The sequence below is a fragment of the Lutra lutra genome, chromosome 4 (genome assembly GCF_902655055.1).
Source record: "Lutra lutra chromosome 4, mLutLut1.2, whole genome shotgun sequence".
NCBI classification, from domain to species: Eukaryota; Metazoa; Chordata; class Mammalia; order Carnivora; family Mustelidae; genus Lutra; species Lutra lutra.
In genome coordinates, this window is record NC_062281.1 from 21,179,378 (window position 1) to 21,198,327 (window position 18,950).

Consider the following 18,950-nt stretch of genomic DNA (forward strand, 5'->3'; position numbering starts at 1 on the left):
TTCCTCTCTCTCTCTGCCTGCCTCTCTGCCTGCTTGTGATCTCTCTCTGTCAAATAAATAAATAAAAATCTTTAAAAAAATGTTCTAGGAGCTTTATTAAAAAACAAAACAAAACAAAACAAAAAAACCAAGAGTCTTCAAACAATTCCACTTTGTGCATCCCATACCTCTGGGAAGACACCATCATGCCCTAGCCTTGATCAGAATCCTAAAAAATTCTTTATCTCCCCCAAACAATGGCATAAGTGGTCACCAACTGTATAATTTTTATTTCCTACATATCTCTCAAATCTGCCCCCTTCCTTTGTGTCTACATTGCTTCTACCTCAATCAAGGTCACCCCATCTCATCTGGATTTCTGCTCTAAGATAGGATCCTATTCACTGACCCTCTTTGGAGACCTTTCTAATCTGTAGATCTTGTCACCTTCTTGCATAACTAGCCTGTGAGTCTCCCACTACCTGCAGGATAAAGCTCTCAACTCCATCTTTACAGCACACTTGCTCTGTGGCCCTTGCACAACAAATCTCAGCACGGCTTTAGTGACATGCTCCACCATTGTGACATTTCTTCCAATGTTTTATGCTGTCTCGTGCCCTTACATCTTTGTTGTAATGCTGGATATTTTTTCCTATATGTCTTATGAAACTGTGTCCTCCGTAAGCAGAGGGACCATGTCCACTTCACTGTGACAACCATGACATTTGACATCGTGTCTGGCACATGGTAGAATGAGACAAAAGACTGGTCACTTTCAAATCGAGTTGACAATTCCAAAAGGAAGGAGTGTTTGCTGGGTGAGTGCAGTTATCACAGGGATGAGGGTGTAGTTATTTATGACAGTCATAAGAAAATGTAAGAGTCCTGAAAACTTGGGCCAAGGAGAGTAGGACAGGGTGACTGGTAGGTACCAGAGGGGGGAAAATGCATCAAAACAAACTGTCTACTGCATAATTTTGCAGAGGGCTGGTCCTGATGTGAGGGGTGGCTCAAAAGGAAATTACTGCCGGACACAAGCGTAAAGAATACCAATTATTTTCCTCTTAAGTAGGGCCAGACCAACTCAACAGAAAACCAGAGAGGATGGGCACAGCATTCCTGGAAGGAGCTGATGGTGGTGGTGTCATCAGCTGAGTTGTCTAAGGAGACACGATCCGGATCCGGGAGCCACCCAGCTGACGGCTGGTACACCACAGATGGGCATGCTTCTTGGAAAAGACCTGTGGCAATTAGGAATTCAAGCTTAGCCCCAACTTTTCAGATGAAGCCTTCTAATTTTCCTTTTCCCTCCCCTGAGCTTCTTCCAGGAAATCTGCCTTGTCCTCTGCTGCGGTTGAGAAAGATCAAATATGCCTTTTACCGAAAGGCAGGGCTTTCCTCTCCTCCCTGCTCCTTTATGTGAACCCACATGCTCACAGAGGGGCATGCCTGGGGATCTGACATGGAGCCATCTCCATTCTGTGTCTGTGATCCTTTATGTATCCTTATGAGAGGACACAAGGTCAAGGTGAAAGCCCAGACCTGCTGGTCTAAGACAGTTAATGATAAGAGACTAATGTGACCATGAAAACCACTTTGAATAGAATTATTCTGAGATACATTTTAAGCCCAGACAACTTTTGGATACTTTTGTTTCATGCCTTCATAATTTCACTCCTGTTCACTAATTTTAACCAAAAATGCTACCAGGAGAATTAGGTATTAAAAAAAAAAAAAAAAAAAAGCATGGCCTATCTACTAATTAAAATAAAAATTGGTTGGTAGACTAGGAGAAAAAAAAATCTGACTCTGTCTTGATATCCAATATTTTCTCCCCATATTCCAATCAAATCTGCAAACTTGCCCAGGCATTTTCTACCTGCTTCCCGTGGACATGCAGCAAACCTTCTAGCAGGTTTCTTCTATATATCTCCTTCCTCCATTCTGCCCAATACTTATAACTCTCCCACCATAGAATCATTCCCCTCCACTTCTGTCCCTCTTGTTAGGTGGTGAACTTCTAGAAGAATCTTAACCTGTTAACCTGTTAACCGGTTATCTTAACCTATCATCATTCTGTCACTCCTTCTGAACAACTCTTCCAGTGTGTCACTGTAGGACTATAAGCTCATCCTGGGCAAGGATCATGGCTTATTTCAGCACACAGAAGTCAATGAACGTGTAAGTATTAGTTGCTTGTCTAATTTGGCCAAAACACTGGTTGGTCACATACTGCCACATCCAAAGTTTGTATGCGAAAACACTGTTGCTCTTTTGCGAAACCTTTTTCTCCCATTAAGTTAAATAGTGCAGATAGAGCGATCGAACTATCTCTTGGTATCAGCCCATGATCACCCTTCAGAGGGCTATGAAGGTGCAGGTGTTAGCACTCAACTGGGTTTTGAACTTGAGGTGGTGGTGATGGTGGTGGTGGTGATGATGATCTAGGTTATTTCTCACTCAAGATACTCATAGAAATATATCCACAGGGCTTAATCAGTGCCCCTATGAGGCTAGAAAAGCCAGGTAGTCCTGGAAGTAGAGGAACCATGAGGTCACAGCAGAATGGTCATGAAGAGAAATGTGCTATGTTTCATAAATCACAGGGTTCCTGACCCAAGGAACAACTCAATTTCTTTGATGATCCCAAAGTATTTTTAACCATTGAACTGGTTAGTTCCTTGTCTGAATAATATTCCTCTTTTGTTTACTCAACTCTTGATCCTTCCTTCCTTCCTGCTGTGAAATGGTATGTTTACTGTGTATTGCTAAATCACTACCATCTTTATTTGTGTTTTTATTGCCAAGACATTCACAATCCTTGTTCCCCCAATCTGGAAGGAAAAGCCATAACTTAAAAAGAAAAAGAGAGAAAGAAAGAGAGAGGGGAGGGTGAGGAAGAGAAGGGAAGGGCAGGGCAGGAAAAAGAAAAAGAAATCTGGCTTTTACATTCGTAGAAATGTTTCATTTTATTTTCTACCACATTCTGAGCACTTTCATGGTATCAGGTATCATTAAGCATTTAACACATACCATTTATATATATTCACCACACCAATAGCTAGATACTTGTTACTATTCTCAGTTTTATTTATGGGAAAATAAGCATAAAGAAACTTTCTCAACATCATCTGCTAATATATGTAAAGATGGAATTTGAACCCAAGTCAGTGGGACTCCAAACTAACTCACACTACTGATCTTCTATGATCTTAAAGTGTGTCTTCATTACAGGTAACTCCCTCCAATTCTCACCATGTTCATCAGTTTCAAAAACATCCCTTGCCAAAGAGAACTGGGTATCATGCAAGACCACAGAAATCATAGATTTCCTCATCTTATCGTTTTAACAAAGACCTAAAGAATTTAAATGACTCACGCAAGATATCAAAGCTACTTCATGCCATCTCATATCAAAATTAGGTTTTCTTATCTTCCTGTTGGTCTCTTATTCTTGTTACAACACCAACTTCTTGTGCCCTTTATATCTTTACCATGATTTTTCTGTTGATCAGTATTTCTTTTCCCTCACTTAAGAAACTTTGTTTTTGGCAAAGGAGAATGAAACATCTCAGAGGACTCTGTCCAAATATATCATTTGAAGCTATTATGCACAGACTGGATACATTAAACCTTTTGGATGCTTAAGACATCTTGGTTATGAAAGATGATTATGTTAATGAATATGTTAATTCACACTTTCTCACTTTATAAATTACCCGTAGGAATTCACTTGGCTGGTGGATGAGACTATATACAAGCCAGGCCAATGCTAGGCCAACTTCAAATTAAGCATATTTGTTTTGGATGACTTCCCATGTCCCTTCTACCTTTCCCTCACCTCCTAGCTTTCATCTTCTTCCCTGATCATCCATCACCCGCCCTTTGGTTGCCCAAGCACACCCTGTGCCAACATCTTTCTTTCTCACCTCCATTGCCCTCTCTCCTCCTCTCTCCAGCAGCTCTCCTCCCTTAAGCTAGGTGATTTCGCTCAAGGTTTTGAGGAACTCTATCTTTTAATCCTATGCTTTCTTCTGTCCTTTTTCCTTCATTCTGAGAGGATTTGTCACCTTCCAATACATCCTTCAACTCTCCCTACAAAAGAATTCCACCAGAATGGGGCATTGCCATAGTCCTGGGATCTTTTTTTTTTTTCTTTTAAAGAATTTATTTATTTATTTGACAGAGAGAGAGAGAGAGAGATCACAAGTAGGCAGAGAGGCAGGCAGATAGGGAGGGGGAAGCAGGCTCCCCACTGAGTACAGGGCTTGATGCGGGGCTGGATCCCAGGACCCTGAGATCATGACCTGAGCCAAAGGCAGAGGCTTAACCCACTGAGCCACCCAGGTGCTCCATAGTCCTGGAATCTTTCTAAGACCTCTTTTCCGTTACTACTACCTTATCAACACTAAGTTGAGTACCACTCCTTCATATCCTGCTTTCAGATGGTTAATGAAATTAACTCTTAATGTCACTATTAAATTAATTAATAATTCATAACAATAATTTATTAATAGAAATACTCTTGTTAATATTAACATTTATTATCATTTTCACTAAATAAATGTTGGTTAAATAAAGTCAATAAACCAATCTCTGCCAGTGTGTGAACATCCCAATACGTTACCTCACATGGTAATCAATTCAAAAGCATAGGTGAGAATCCCGAAGCCCTTCTAGGAGTAACTGCATTTAAAGACAGGTAGCATACTGATTTCTTTTCTTTCAATTATTTTTAATTTTTCTTTTTTTTAATTTTTATTTTTAGTAAGCTTCATACTCAATGTGGCTCTCAAACTCATGACCCTTAGATTAAGAGTCTCATCCTCTTCTGACCAAGCCAGCCAGGTGCCATTTTTATTTATTTTCTTTTACTTTTAAGTAAGCTCTATACCCAACTCAGGGCTTAAACTCACAACCACAAGATCAAGAGTCTCATGATCAACTCAGCCAGCCAGGCGCTCCTATACTTTCTCAAATCACATTGTAAAGACAAATCATGGCCAGGATTCTTTAACTCCAAGATTAAGATTATTCATCCAAACCTTGCTAATTTCCATTTCATCCCTCCTTGTGTCTATGATGCTTGTTCCCAAATAGATGGTTTATAATTTCATGAGACAGTAGTAAAAGCTTTATTCTTCCTTTCATTTAGAGGGTTTATTTTTTAATTGAAAAAGTAATGCAAGCTTGTTCTGATAATCAAGTCCAAATATATGGAGAGATAGAAGGAAACCATTAACAAATTCACTCTACCTTGTTTCTACTCCAGTGTGAAGTAACCAAAGTTAAGAGTTTGGTGTGAATCCTTCCATCCCTTTCTCTATGATCTGAAAAATCATATTCAAAATAAATTCATATGTTCACACAAAGATACAAACACATATAAATAAAATGTTTGATTTATGTTTCCAATATGGGATCATCCCATGCATATGGATTCCCTACTTGCTTTTATTCTTAATAATATATCATGAACATCCCTTTTGTCTTTATATTATGGAGTACTATAAATTAGTCAACTTTCTCCCTATTGATAAAATATTCAGGCTGTTTCCAGTCCTATTGCCACTACAAATAATAATACAGGAAATACCACTGACTACAGTTTTGCATTTTAGTGGCTATTTTTATCTGTAGGATATATTTCCCAAAATGGGATTGCCTAGGTCAAAGAATACACACATTATTTTTCTGGAAAGGATTGGTTAGAGCAATTCATGCTTGCATGAACTATGTCTGAGACTATCTGTTCCTTAGCAGATTTATAATATGATAATGTTAAATAATGTATGATAAATGATAGATGTATGATAAATACTATATGAGTTATAAGCAAACAATAGGTCTATGTGGGCTTGTCTAAGATAGTAAGATGTGCAGTGCCTGGTGGCTTAGTCGATTAAGTGTCTGACTTCAGCTCAGGGGTCCTGGGTTGGAGCCCCAAATCCGGCTCCTCACTCAGCAGGGAGTCTGCTTGTCCCTCTCCCTCTGCCACTCCCCCTGCTCATGCTCTTTGTTTCTCTCTCAAATAGATAAATAAAATAAAATTAAAAATAGATAAAATAGGGGTGCCTGGGTGGCTCAGTGGGTTAAAGCCTTCAGCTCAGGTCATGATCCCAGGGTCCTGGGATCGAGCCCCACATCAGGCTCTTGCTCCGCAGGGAGCCTGCTTCCTCCTCTCTCTCTCTCTGCCTGCCTCTCTGCCTGCTTGTGATCTCTGTCTGTCAAATAAATAAATAAAAATCTTTAAAAAAATAGATAAAATAGCGAGACCTCTAAAACGAGAGGACTGAGGCAGAAGGAAAAGGGCCATCTTTCAAGATGTATCCTAACATTTTACACAGGTTAACGCTTATTTAAAAATAACAGCAGGAGCACCTGGCCTGCTCAGCAGGTAGAACGTGAGACTCTTCATTTCAGGGTCCTCAGGTCAAGCCTACTTGTGGAGCCTACTTTAAAAAAAAAAATAGCACCAACAGTTCTTTTAGGAGTGTAATGGTAGAGATGGTGACTTTAAAGAAAGGATGGATGTAACTTTCAGGAGGAGGTGGAAAGAGGGAGGATGGTGTTATTGCCAGTCAACCCTCAAGCAAATTGCTCTGATTTGATGTATGTAGATGAATCACTTGGCCAGCTCCTCATTTTTCCCATTCGTTGTCAAGCTGTGCAGCCAGCTGTTTCCTGTAGTGGCTCAGAATGGACCTAGGAGGCAGCAGAGTCTGTGTGTCTAAGGGCAGTGTCGTTTCCACTGGCAGCTAACAGCAGCTAACACCTACTGAGTGCTCGCAATACGCCAGATGCTCTTGTAAGTGCTAAATTCAATTCCCTTGATATCACTGCCCACTGTACCACAAATCCTCACAAACCTCCTTGAATGTCCAATCCATCCAAGCCACATAAATGCCTCAATGGTAGGGACTGTTGGGTGTCATATTTGAGCCTGGCCCATACTGCCTACATCCTGACTTCCTTGCCACATTCTCATCTCAGTCCCCTGCAGTCTGCCTCCTGTCCACATTGCTCCACAGAAATTGCTAAGGTGACCATTACTGGGTGCCTTCCATGTGGCCAAATCCAGGAAGCACCATTTTCTGTTTTCTACTTTGTGACATGTGGTTTCTGTATGCCTTTGTGAATCCAAGTCTCACCTCTTGCTATGCGTGATAACCCTCTTCCCCGGCTTCCTCCTAACACCATTGTTTCAGCCCAGTTTCAATCATGGACTTCTTTTTCTCCATCGTTCCCCTCAAGGGTCATAAACTCGCATCTTTTCCCCGCTCCTTGGAAAACCCAATCCATAACCATGGAATCAGATACAATTTATTTGCTGCCAATACACAAAGCTAAGTGCCCGGACCTGGATGGCTTCTGAGAACCAGATCCTTATATTCAATGACCTAACAGAGACAGTAGATATACTCATCAATGATTAAAATAAAACTCACCTTTCTTTCTTTTTTTTTTTTTTTAAGATTTTATTTATTTATTTGACAGAGATCACAAGTAGGCAGGGAGAGAGAGAGGAGGAAGCAGGTTCCCTGCTAAGCAGAGAGCCCGGTGTGGGGCTTGATCCCCTGGGATCATGACCTGAGCCAAAGGCAGAGGCTTTAAACCACTGAGCCACCCAGGTGCCCCTCACCTTTTTTTAAACAAGCCTGTTCTTCCTCCATATTCTCTGCATACCATGACTATCCAGTTAGTACTCACTTTAAAATTTAAGGCTGTCATACTAACATCTCCTTCTCTCTCAGCCCCCCAAGAATGGTAGCAAGCATTTATTGAGTTTTGATGTGTGGCCATGTTCTTCTCACGATTTGATCCATTTCATCGAAAAGCACCCCACACAATAGCTACTAAAATCCCAACTCCACAGAGAGGGGAACTGAGGCTCAGAGATATTAAGCAACTTGACCAATATCTTACAGATAGTACAAGGCAGGGATGGAATTTAAATAAAAGAATTTTTAAAAGTTCAACTACATTATGTGACTTCTCACCCAAGTTCCAGCCCTGATTATAAATATAAAGCTGTGATGGTTAATTTTATATACCAACCAGACTTGGCCACAGGATACGCAGATATTTGGTTTAACATTAGCCTAGATTTGTCTGTGGAGGTGTTTCTGGATCAGATTGACATTTGAATATGTAGGCTGAGCAAAGCAATTATTCTCCCCAATGTGGATGGAGCACCTCCAATCTATTGGAGACCCGAATAGAACAAAAGATGGGGTAAGGGAGAATTTGCTCTCTCTGACTAGGACATAGGTCTTCTCCTGTACTCAAATCAGAATTTACACAATGAGTTCTCCTGGTTCTCAGGCCTTCAGACCCAGACTGGAATGATACAGCTCTCCTGGGTCTCCAGCTTAGAGACATTAGACCATGGGACTTCTCAGCCTCCATAAAGGCGTGAGCCAATACCTTATAATAAATAAGATAATACACAGCTATGTGCCACTGGTTCTGCTTGTCTGGAGAACTCCTAGTGCTACAGCCAATATAGAGAGAGAATTCCTGCATTTGCAGCACTGGATACTAAGAACTTTTCAGAAATTATCTCACTTAATCCACATAACAAACATTTGAGGTCGGTACTGTTATCCCATTTTACCAATAGAGAAACCAAGATTCGGCCCAACTGGTATGCTACAAAGAAGTGCTGCGGGGATACCAGGACTCAAAACCAAACACTTAACTTCTGTGATTTTCCTCTCGATCACTGCTACTCCCCTGACCCAGGCCCTCTTTATTTCACCCTGAGCTATATAACGCTTCCCTTTCTATTCCCTTGAGCCCACTACATTCCACACATGGTTCTATTATTAGCACATAGCACATCATTTCCTGACTGTTACTTGTCAAGAGGCTTTGTAAAGGCAGAGAGCTCATCTTCTTCATCTCTATCTCCATCTGAACATCAATTCGTTTTAGATGAATGGACAGACGGTTGCATATCCTTCCCCGTCACCAGGATGGCTTATTCATGAACAAATCTTTAAGGTTTTATCCCAGCCACCCATGGACAGAGAGATGGATCAGTGAAACATGAAAAATCAAATATATATAGTGAAACCATCATAGGCAGCTCAGTAATTCTACCATTCCTCGTTTGGTTCCCTCTACAAGTCCTCAGCTAGAAATTTCACAATTAACACAAAAGGGGAGTCAAATGGAACATCAGTTGGTTTGTTTGTGTTGATTTTAACCAATTTTAAACATCTGATTTTAAATAATTTAAGGAATTGTAACTAATTATGGACGAGGAAAGTATCTATTTCTTTATCCAATAATCACACCCAAACCCACACCTTAGCATTAAATCTAAACGATTTATTCCCTGTCATTAGCACTTAAACCATGATGTTATATAGTGTGTGCCCATAGGATCGTATTATGTGGTTTTATAAGCAGTTCCTCCCCCCACAGCTTTTTAAAGATGTCAACATCCTACGAATTAACATGATGGTGGGAACTTAAATAAATTTTCAGGTTTCAGAAGGAAATGGCCAATGTCTACCGAAACACCCAGATGTGTAACCACAAAAATTGTTTCCTTTGAAGAGGTCATTTTTTTTTTTTCCCTCTTCCCACAAACATGTCAGCTGAGCAGCTCTGCACATGGTGAGTCTAGAGAACAGAGAACCAGTGGAAAAAAGGAAATACATTGGGCTTCTTCCCAACATGCCAGGGAAGAGACAGAAGCAAAACTTTTAGAACATTGGAATCTGATAAAACAACGGCCCATTTATAAATCTCAGTTCATTCTTGAGAATGACTAGGTTCTACTCCTCCTGATATTGATGAAGGATGGCTGGAAGAAAGGCAGCAGGGACAAGGAGACCTGAGTCCTCCCTCCACATCCGCCCCCCAGGCCTAAGAGGAATCAGCCCCTAAAAGGATTTTACAAGGAGCCTCTACCCTTTCCCACATGATAGAAAAATGCATGGTGGGTTAATCAGATTAAATCAGCCCACCAACAAGCCCACAAAAACCTCTAGACTTAGAAATGCCAGTGGTAACCCTCCTGGATCCCCTCCCTCTTTAGGAGCTTAGGATTCTCGCTCAGTAAACTTTGCTTTGCTGCCTGGTCTCGTCTACCCCTTCATTCTTAGAAGTGGCCTGACCAAGAACCATAGGCACTAAAGGAGAAGAAATCCTGCCCCATTATCTCCAACTTCGCTGGTTTCTAAAGATGGCCATTCAAAAAAGATACATTTACTCATACTCACTTTGCGTGAAAAAAAATTTTTTTTCTTTTTTGGGTCTATCTCAAATAAAGACAGAATGCCTTATCTACAAACAAACCACTGAAGTTTTATTCCTGGCCCATCTTTTTCTCTTTCAGTGAAAAAAAAAATCAATACAGAATCTGACTTGCTCTGAATTCAAGTCAACTACTCTTTCTTAAAACAAATGAGACCATTTATCCTTTATTATCTATAACTAAAATGAAAACTTTTCCTTATAAGCTATCTTTTACAAAATTGCTAAGAACATTTTAGATAGCATCTACCTCACTAAATCAGATGAATAAAAAAGACAAAGTGATGGGCTAGGGACTGGAGTGTCTTCAAATCCCAAGACTTCCCTCCCGCATGGCTCAACCCAGGAAGACTTCAGAATGGCCAATGCCTGCAGCTCTATCCTGGAGAATCCAGGTCAAGAAAATCTTTGGCCTGAGGGTTGCAGGTGGAGCTTAGCTACACCTGAGAAAACAAAGTGCTGTGTAACCAGGTATAAACAGTTATTAAATGTGTTCTTTGTTTTGCCATGTACTCTAAATATACAGAGAAAGAGAGTGAAAAAGAAAACCACAAGCCCAAGGTAGATCCAATTGCCCCCAAGAGAGCAAACCAAGACGTAATTGCAATTTTAATCCCTGGAAGAGTGGGGTTTTAAAACAATCCCTCTTGAAATTTCTAGCACAAATAAGGTACTCTGTCAGGGGGCTGGGGGTGGGGTGGGGGTTGTCTCTGTATCTCCAAAGGAAGATGAAATCATCCATTGATAAGACCTCCTGCCTTCTCCCTCAGGGAAAGTGACCTTTCCGGAACAATCCTTTCTTTTCTTTTGCTACTAACTTCCTGCCCCATCCTCCTTTCTACAGAAACTCCTCAGAACCCCCTCTACTTGCTCGATAGGATACCATCTGATTCATGAATTTCGTAGTAAAGCCAATTAGATCTTCAAATTTACTCAGTTAAATTTTGTTTCTTAACAATATATATACTTATATGTATTTTAAACTATATATTTTAACGATTTATATTTTAACTCTCTATATTTTAATGTAATATTACATATTCCAAGATGCAAAATCTAGTGGGTAATCTTAAGCAGAAACACAACTATAAAATATACAACTTCAAGACGTTTTTTTTCACCTAGTCTCTGTGGCATCAAGTTTATGATCTAGTATGAACCAGAGGATTTTTCTTCTCTGACAGTTCCTTCTCTCCAATAATGGTGACTAACTTTTGACGGCCCCTTTCCTTAAGGCTGCCCTTCAATACCCTGTCCTCAGCCCTGTCCTCTTCTACTTCCGGTATTTTGCTTTTCTAAACTGCCTCTTTCATAACATGGCGAATGGTACGCATCAAAAGAGCAAACACAAAGTGGTCACTCCTGTGAATAAAACTAATGGGCTCCTGATTATCTACAAACTAAAACCCAAGCCCCTGGGAACCAGTTAATATCACGCACAGAGGGTAATTTATATTAAAAAAAAAAAAAAAAGGAAAAAAACCCCTCAAAGTCAAAGATCAAATTATTCATCCCAAGAAGTTAGAGGTGCAAATAAAGGCAAACAAAAAAAAGGGAAAAAAAAAAAGGAAGTAAAGATTAATGGGAATGAAACATACAGTCAAGACAATAAACAACCCAAAGGTTAGTTCTTTGAAAAGACTAATTAAATTGATAAACCTCGAGTGAACCTAATCAAGGAAAAAAGAGAAAGAAAAGGCACAAATAATTACTCACAGAGATGAAAGGAGACAATCATTACCCTTTCAGACATTCAAAATATAATGAGGACATTATAGGGTTGCCAAAAAATATAGGATGTGGTTAAATCTGAATTTCAGGTAAACAACAGATAATTTTTTAGTATAAGTATGTTTCAAATATTTTTTTATCTGAAATAGAACACAATAATTTTCTGTCTTTAAAGAAATTGAAGCCATAATTAAAAATCTTTCCACACCAACTCAGAAAGATTCCATATCTAGCTGTAAAAGTTTGGTGTAAAAGTTACACCAAACATTTAAGCAAGAAATTAGACCAATCTTACATAAAAATCTAACAAAGAACAGAAAAGCAAGCAAACACCAATTCATTTTATGCAACCAGCATAAACTTGATAACAAACCAGAGAGAACATTATAGTAAAAATAAATAAATCTGGTCATTTTACTTATTAAAGTAGCACAAAAGAAATATGAACCGTAATGGTTATACAACACAACCAAGTTGGGTTTATGCTAGGAACAGAAGGTTAGTTTAACATTTTGAAAATCAGATGATGTTACTTACACATTAACAAAAAGAATGATAAGATTTTATCATATGTAGAAAAAAAGCATGTGGTGAAATTCCTGCTTGCACAAGGAAGTTTTTGCCCATACCTTCTACAGACCACAGTATGAATGTTCATTTCTAGTGTGTGTAAAGTGATCAGAAGTATATGTAGTATATAAATGAGCAATTTCAGACTTGTTCCAGGAGAAAATAATTTCAGGCAAATAAAAATACAAGACTGGAAACAGTTTCACTGTGAAGTGTATGAATTCTTTGGGGAGCTGGGCTCACATTCCTGGAATCCTAAGAATACGATAAGACAGGAAGGTTTCGGTTCAGGCAACATGAGGCAACAGTCTCTCAAAATGTGACACTATGTCTGTTGTGCAATTAGCAGGGTGGTTAGGAACCTCTGCCCCATGTCAATGACACTATGAAAAGAAAAACCACACGCAAGTGAGTAGTAAATTAGGTTGAACAGACCAGGCTTTAGTGGGTTCTACCTAAGGGCGGTGATGGAGAGGTTTGGGGGAAATGTTGAGGAAGTCACAAATGTAAGATCATAGAGGTTTAGTTTCGGGTTATAAATAAGACAGCACAGTGTGGAGATCTGCCTTAATCAACACAAAGAAACAAAATATTCTAATGTCCATGTTGTCATGACTGCTATTCCTTCTGGCCTTTCTTGCACGGGAGGAAGCCGTAGAACCGGGAGAAAGCTCCTTCCCTGGGTATGGCGGCTTTTGCAGCGTGCCTTGGGTTCCCAGAAAGTAAGGCACCTTTTTGGCTTCATTGCTCTTGGTGGACCTTGATCCCACTGAGGGGGCCAGATAAAGAAACAAGGAACTCAACATATGTCTTTATGTATAAAGAAAGGGGTCCTTCTAGGGTGCCTGGGTGGCTCAGTGGGTTAAAGCCTCTGCCTTCGGCTCAGGTCATGATCGCAGGGTCCTGGGATTGAGCCCCGAATCGGGCTCTCGGCTCAGCAGGAAGCCTGCTTCACTTCCTCTCTCTCTGCCTACTTGTGATCTCTGTCAAATAAATAAATAAAATCTTAAAAAAAAAAAAAGAAAGGGGTCCTTCTACATTGTTAACACCACATTGTATATTCAACCTTATATTTAGAAATTTTTCTCTTAATTTTATATTATGAGAATTCGTTCCCTTGAGGCCAGGGTCTCTAGCATGGTTTTCCTGATGCCTAGCGCCTGAATAAAAGCAAGTTCAACATTAAAAACAATGTTAAAAAGTTGAATACACGGACACAAGGTTGAAATGAGTTGAAAACTTCAAGAACATTAAGGCCAGTCGAGTAAGATAAAGTTGAAAAGCATTGGATAGGGTGTGGCAGCTTCTCTGCCTGAGTTTAAACTTTAATCTCTCTAAACAACACTCCCAGTTCAAAAGCTTCAATGGTCCCACTTTGCCTCTTGGCAGTGCTTTCCAACTTCTGTTAATTAGAACCCAGGAACTGCACAAGGGGAGTGAGCGTCTTGGTAATGGTCGTGGTGGGGAGGGAGGGATGTGTGTGTAAGTTAATGAAAAGACCATTGAAATAGTATTTCTGACTGTTCATTCCTACTCCAGCCAGAACCGGTACAGATTTCTCTCTCTCTCTCTCCTTCTTAAAAGGTTTTATTTATTTATTTGCCAGAGAAGCAGAGAGAGAAAGCACAAGCGCAGTGGTGGCGTGGGGGCAGTGGCAGGTAGAGGGAGAAGCAGACTCTCCAATGAGCAGGGAGCCTGATTCAGGAATCGATCCCAGGACCCTAGGATCATGACCTTAGCCCAAGGCAGATGCTTAACTGACTGAGCCACCCAGGCGTCCCTCTATTTATCTCTTTTTAATATACTGATTTGCACAGCATGTTTCATTGGACAAAAAGCAATCACTTACTTGGTTTGAAACCATTGACCGTTCAGTGGTGCTCCACGGCATGTTAGGCACAGGGAAAGAGACACACAGACAGCGTTTAGTGAACTATTACAAGCGTAGAAAGGTGCAGGAACAGGAGCTTGATCACAGATGGAGTGACTGATTGCCTAGATGCTCACAGTCCTGTTCTCTCTTCCTTGTCACAGGAAGACCCTATCACCCAGCCTATTCTGCTGTTAGCTGGACTTGGCCAACCAGATGCAGATGGCAGTGTTATGTGCCATTTCCAGGCCTGTTCAAAAAATATCTTGCCTAATCTGTAGCATTCTCTCATCTTCCTTATCTCCTTCTCTGTTAGCTGGATGGGAACCAGAGCAACTCCGAACCTGGTAGAGACAGCAACCTGGTAGAGGCTCAAGATGGTGGTTCCCAGTGTCTCCGCCACCAAGGGTTGCCATCAGTCGGGAACTTCCATATTTGACTTCGGGCTAGCATGCCATAAATGTTAACTGGGTGAAGCACTGAGATTTCACAGTTTCTGTGTTGCTATAACATAGCCCACTGTGACCTATAAATATGATTAAAGACCAGTCTCTTCAGCCTTGCATATTTGGCGTCCAAAGGATTATTTTAAACACATTTTTAACATTTTGATGGGGCGCCAGGGTGGCTAAGTCAGCTAAGTGTCAGATTCTTGATTTCGGCTAGGATCATAATGTCAGGGTCATGAGATCGAGGCCCCAGTGGGGCTCTGTGCTGGGCATGGAGCCTGCTTAAGATTCTCTCTCTTCTTCTCCCCCTCACTGCCCTCCCACACTCGTGCTCTCTCTTTCTCTAAAAAAAAAAAAAAAAAAAAAAAAAAAATTAAAAAAAAAACATTTTGAGGGGTGCCTGGGTGGCTCATTGGGTTAAAGCCTCTGCCTTCAGCTCAGGCCATGATCTCAGGGTCCTGGGATAGAGCCCCGCATCAGGCTCTCTGCTCAGCAGGGAGCCTGCTTCCTCCTCTCTCTCTGCCTGCTGCTCTGCCTACTTGTGATCTCTGTCAAGTAAATAAATAAAATCTTAAAAAAAAAAAACATTTTGAGTAATACTTATCACATGAAATGAAAAAACAGAAAACAGAAGCAGAAAAAATTTTTATTTTATAAAAATTTTATGACTTAAAAAAAATTTTATGACTTAACTTAAAAAAAAAGACTTATATATGAGAGAGACTCTCAAGCAACAGGGGGCTCAATCTCACATCCCCAACATCACATCCTGAACTGAAACCAAAAGTCAGACGCTTAACTGATTACAGTACTCAGATGCCCCTTAAGTTTTTTAATACAAAATAAATAAAAAATGACAACATAAGGAAAAAAGATAATAGATTACTTAATTGCATTTCTGTATTTTTAAAGGGGAAAAATTGATACCTACATATTGATCTATTATAGTAATGAACAATAAAATTATAGTTTTTCTAACTTTAACATTCTACAAGATTGTCAATGATTTTGTCAAAATGAATTTTCTTTACATATTTCTGTTCAGTAGACAATATAGACTTTTTTTTTTTATCAATCTGTATTTGCTGATAGTTGATGGAAGAACACCTTTTAAATTAATTGTAATGTCATAAGCTCTCTTTCATTATAGGATTTCTTTTCCTTCGGTGCCTGTGGTTCTTGGTCATGGCACTTTGGAAGAATGAAGAGGTAGATGAGAGGAAGAGTGGTTGGCAGCTAAGCAAAGTTTATTGGTGACAGTAAAGTTTATTGAGTGATAGTACAAAGCTCCCGAAGACGGAGGGGACCAGAGAGGGTTGGCGATTTGGCGTTTAGATCTAGAGGTTTACATGGCTTGTTGGCAGGCTGTTTTAATTCAACTAACCCTCCATGCACCTGTCATCCAATCAGATTTTTGTCATCTACCTATAATGTGGGAAAGGATGGAAGGCTCTTTCCAGGGTGGTGTAAAATCCTTTTAAGGGTGGTTTCCTCTTATGTGGGGGCCCCTTTTCCCTTCCTGCCTTTCTTCCAACTATCCTTCCTTACTTTCACATAAAAGAACAGATACACAAACAGCTAAAAAGACTCTTAAACTTAAGACTCTTAAACTTAAGGGTAAGTCTGGTAAAGTTCCATAAGAGTCACATCTCACAATGAATTCCAGAAACTGAATGCTGTCTCTTTGTTTCTTTCATATCAATTCTGGTTCCTTCCACGTGTCTTCATAGTCAAAAAATTTCCATAAAACACTTTCACCAGAGGGTGCCTGGGTGGCTCATGGGTTAAGCCTCTGCCTTTGGCTCAGGTCATGATACTGGGGTCCTGGGATCGAGCCCTGCATTGGGCTCTCTGCTCAGTGGGGATCCTTCTTCCTCCCCTCTCTATCTGCCTGCCTCTCTGACTGTGATCTCTCTCTCTGTCAAATAAATAAATAAAATCTTAAAACAACAACAACAACAAAAAAACAAAACACTTTCACCAGAAATTCATCTTTAACTTCTATGACATTTAGTAAAAACTAAGTTTTTCTTCTTATTTAGGACCCATACCCAGATCCTGATGAAAATGATCAGGATATTCAAACACTGCCATGCTATTTCTCCAACAATGTAAGACCAGTATCTTGTGTTATTTCTCTGGGTACTTTTCTTCTAATTGGACTCTTTTTTCTATGTAAGTGTTTCGTTCCTTACATTTTGCATATTTAATAGTTTTTCCCCTGTTTTTGTGCACCAGTCTTTAAGGAACAGTCTGAAGCTTGCTGTTTTCACTACATTATTACACAGATTCTGGCTGTTTGCAAATATTTTGAGGTCTTTGCCACACCAGAAAAAAATATATATAATTCAGAAAAGAAAAATCAAGTATAGATATCTTTATTTCCGATGTGCTGTTCAAAAGTAAGAATATATAGTACAGGACCACAGGAGTTGGAAATATAAACTACACCAGAAGCAAGCTTGAAAGATTCTGAACCATTAAAAACTACCTCTTGAAATGGTAGCCAAGTCCACAGCATGTTGGAGGCCAACAACATAGCTGGGAGTTCTCTGAATTCACTACCATATGAATTTCTTTTCTTTTCTTTTCTTTTTTTTTTAAGATTTTACTTATTTATTTGAGAGAGAGAGAGGTGGGAGCAAGAGACAGCATGAGTGGGGAGGAGAAGGAGAAGCAGACTCCCAGCTGAGCAGGCAGCCCCAGGAAGAACTTGATCCCACCATCCTGAGATGGTGACCTGAGCTGAAGGCAGATGCTTAACCAACTGAGCCACCCAGGCCCCTAGAATGTTTATTTCATAGATGAATTAAATGTGCTTATTTGAAGCACACAAAGATGTTACTGAACTTGGTTGCTATCATGGCAAATATTTGGAAATTAGACCAGAAAAAGATTTTTCTTCCCCCCCACCACTGAAAGTGCTTAAGAATTGCTGGGCATGGTGATAATTTAAAAGCAGACCAAATGGTTGGTTAGTTTCATTCTGTTTTTAAATTCTCTACAGGTCATGCACTTCTTGATTGTCCGTAACCCAGGTGGACTGAACATCCAACCCCTGCCCAAATACAGATGGAAGATTATGGAACTGGAGTGGAAAATAGCAAACCCCCATCAGAGAGAGCAAGGGTGATGGAACCAGGGGGCCACGACGATCGCCCTCTCGTGATACTTTATGCTTAAATCTGTAAAGTTTTTCATAATGGTGATGTGGATAGAGTTTTATTCCCCCATATTCCAGGGTCTCCTTGAAAAGTTGAGTTAGAAACAAGGGTCCTAGTTTTAATAGGTTCTGGGGAAGAGAAACATCTGTAGAAATTCCTGACTGTCCACGGGAGTCAAGGCTTCTCCCTAACAATGGAGCGCGGCACGTCCCTTAAACAGAGCCCCGTTCCCACACATTTCTAGTGAGACGCACTGAAAACACCAAACCAAACATCAGCAGATAAAATGTGCCTTTTGCTCAGACACAGAAACCATGTTGCACGTAGAGAAAGAGGAATGCCCCTTTAATGCCATGTAACCCCTGCACCTGCCGAAAGCCGGCACACCTTCCCCAAAAAGCAAGGCCACCAGTTAACTGATGGGAGAGAAGAGAGGCCAAATTCAGCTGAGTTGCTGCGGCAGAAATGCAGGAAAACATAACAAAGCAGAAGTTGGAATGACAGCAACATATGTAATGTCTTCCTTCTAGCTGGAGAAAAATCCTTTTTCTTCCTATAAAGAATTCCTTTAGAAATATCTCTATGGAAGAAAGAAAATTTCTAAGGTTTCTAATTTCACTTCTGAGTTTCTTCTATTTCCCCCCTACCCTGTCTAGCCACCCAGAGCTCAGTTAATCCTGAAAATAAAATACTTTTGCAGTCGCTCCTAGACTTAGTCTCTTGGCTATTACGTTTTCATGCCAGCTCCTCAACCATGATTATATTGATCCATGTATCAGTGAAACAAAGCCCAGAATAAGCCCAAGACCTTGGGATGTTCACCTCATAGCTCATTTTGACAGATTTATTTAAGGAAGGTTTTCTGTTGTTGTTGCACTTGCTGGGTTTATTGCTTTTGTGTGTGTTTTGTATTTTTAC

At 40.1% G+C, this 18,950-nt stretch overlaps 1 long non-coding RNA gene across 1 annotated transcript; it reads left to right on the forward strand.

The window, feature by feature from the left end:
- The first annotated feature begins 12,902 nt into the window (after window positions 1–12,902).
- Window positions 12,903–14,668, forward strand: LOC125099206 (uncharacterized). Its single transcript, XR_007127056.1, has 3 exons — window positions 12,903–12,957; window positions 13,819–13,823; window positions 14,584–14,668. It is a non-coding gene; the product is annotated as an uncharacterized LOC125099206 (long non-coding RNA).
- Window positions 14,669–18,950: the final 4,282 nt, after the last annotated feature.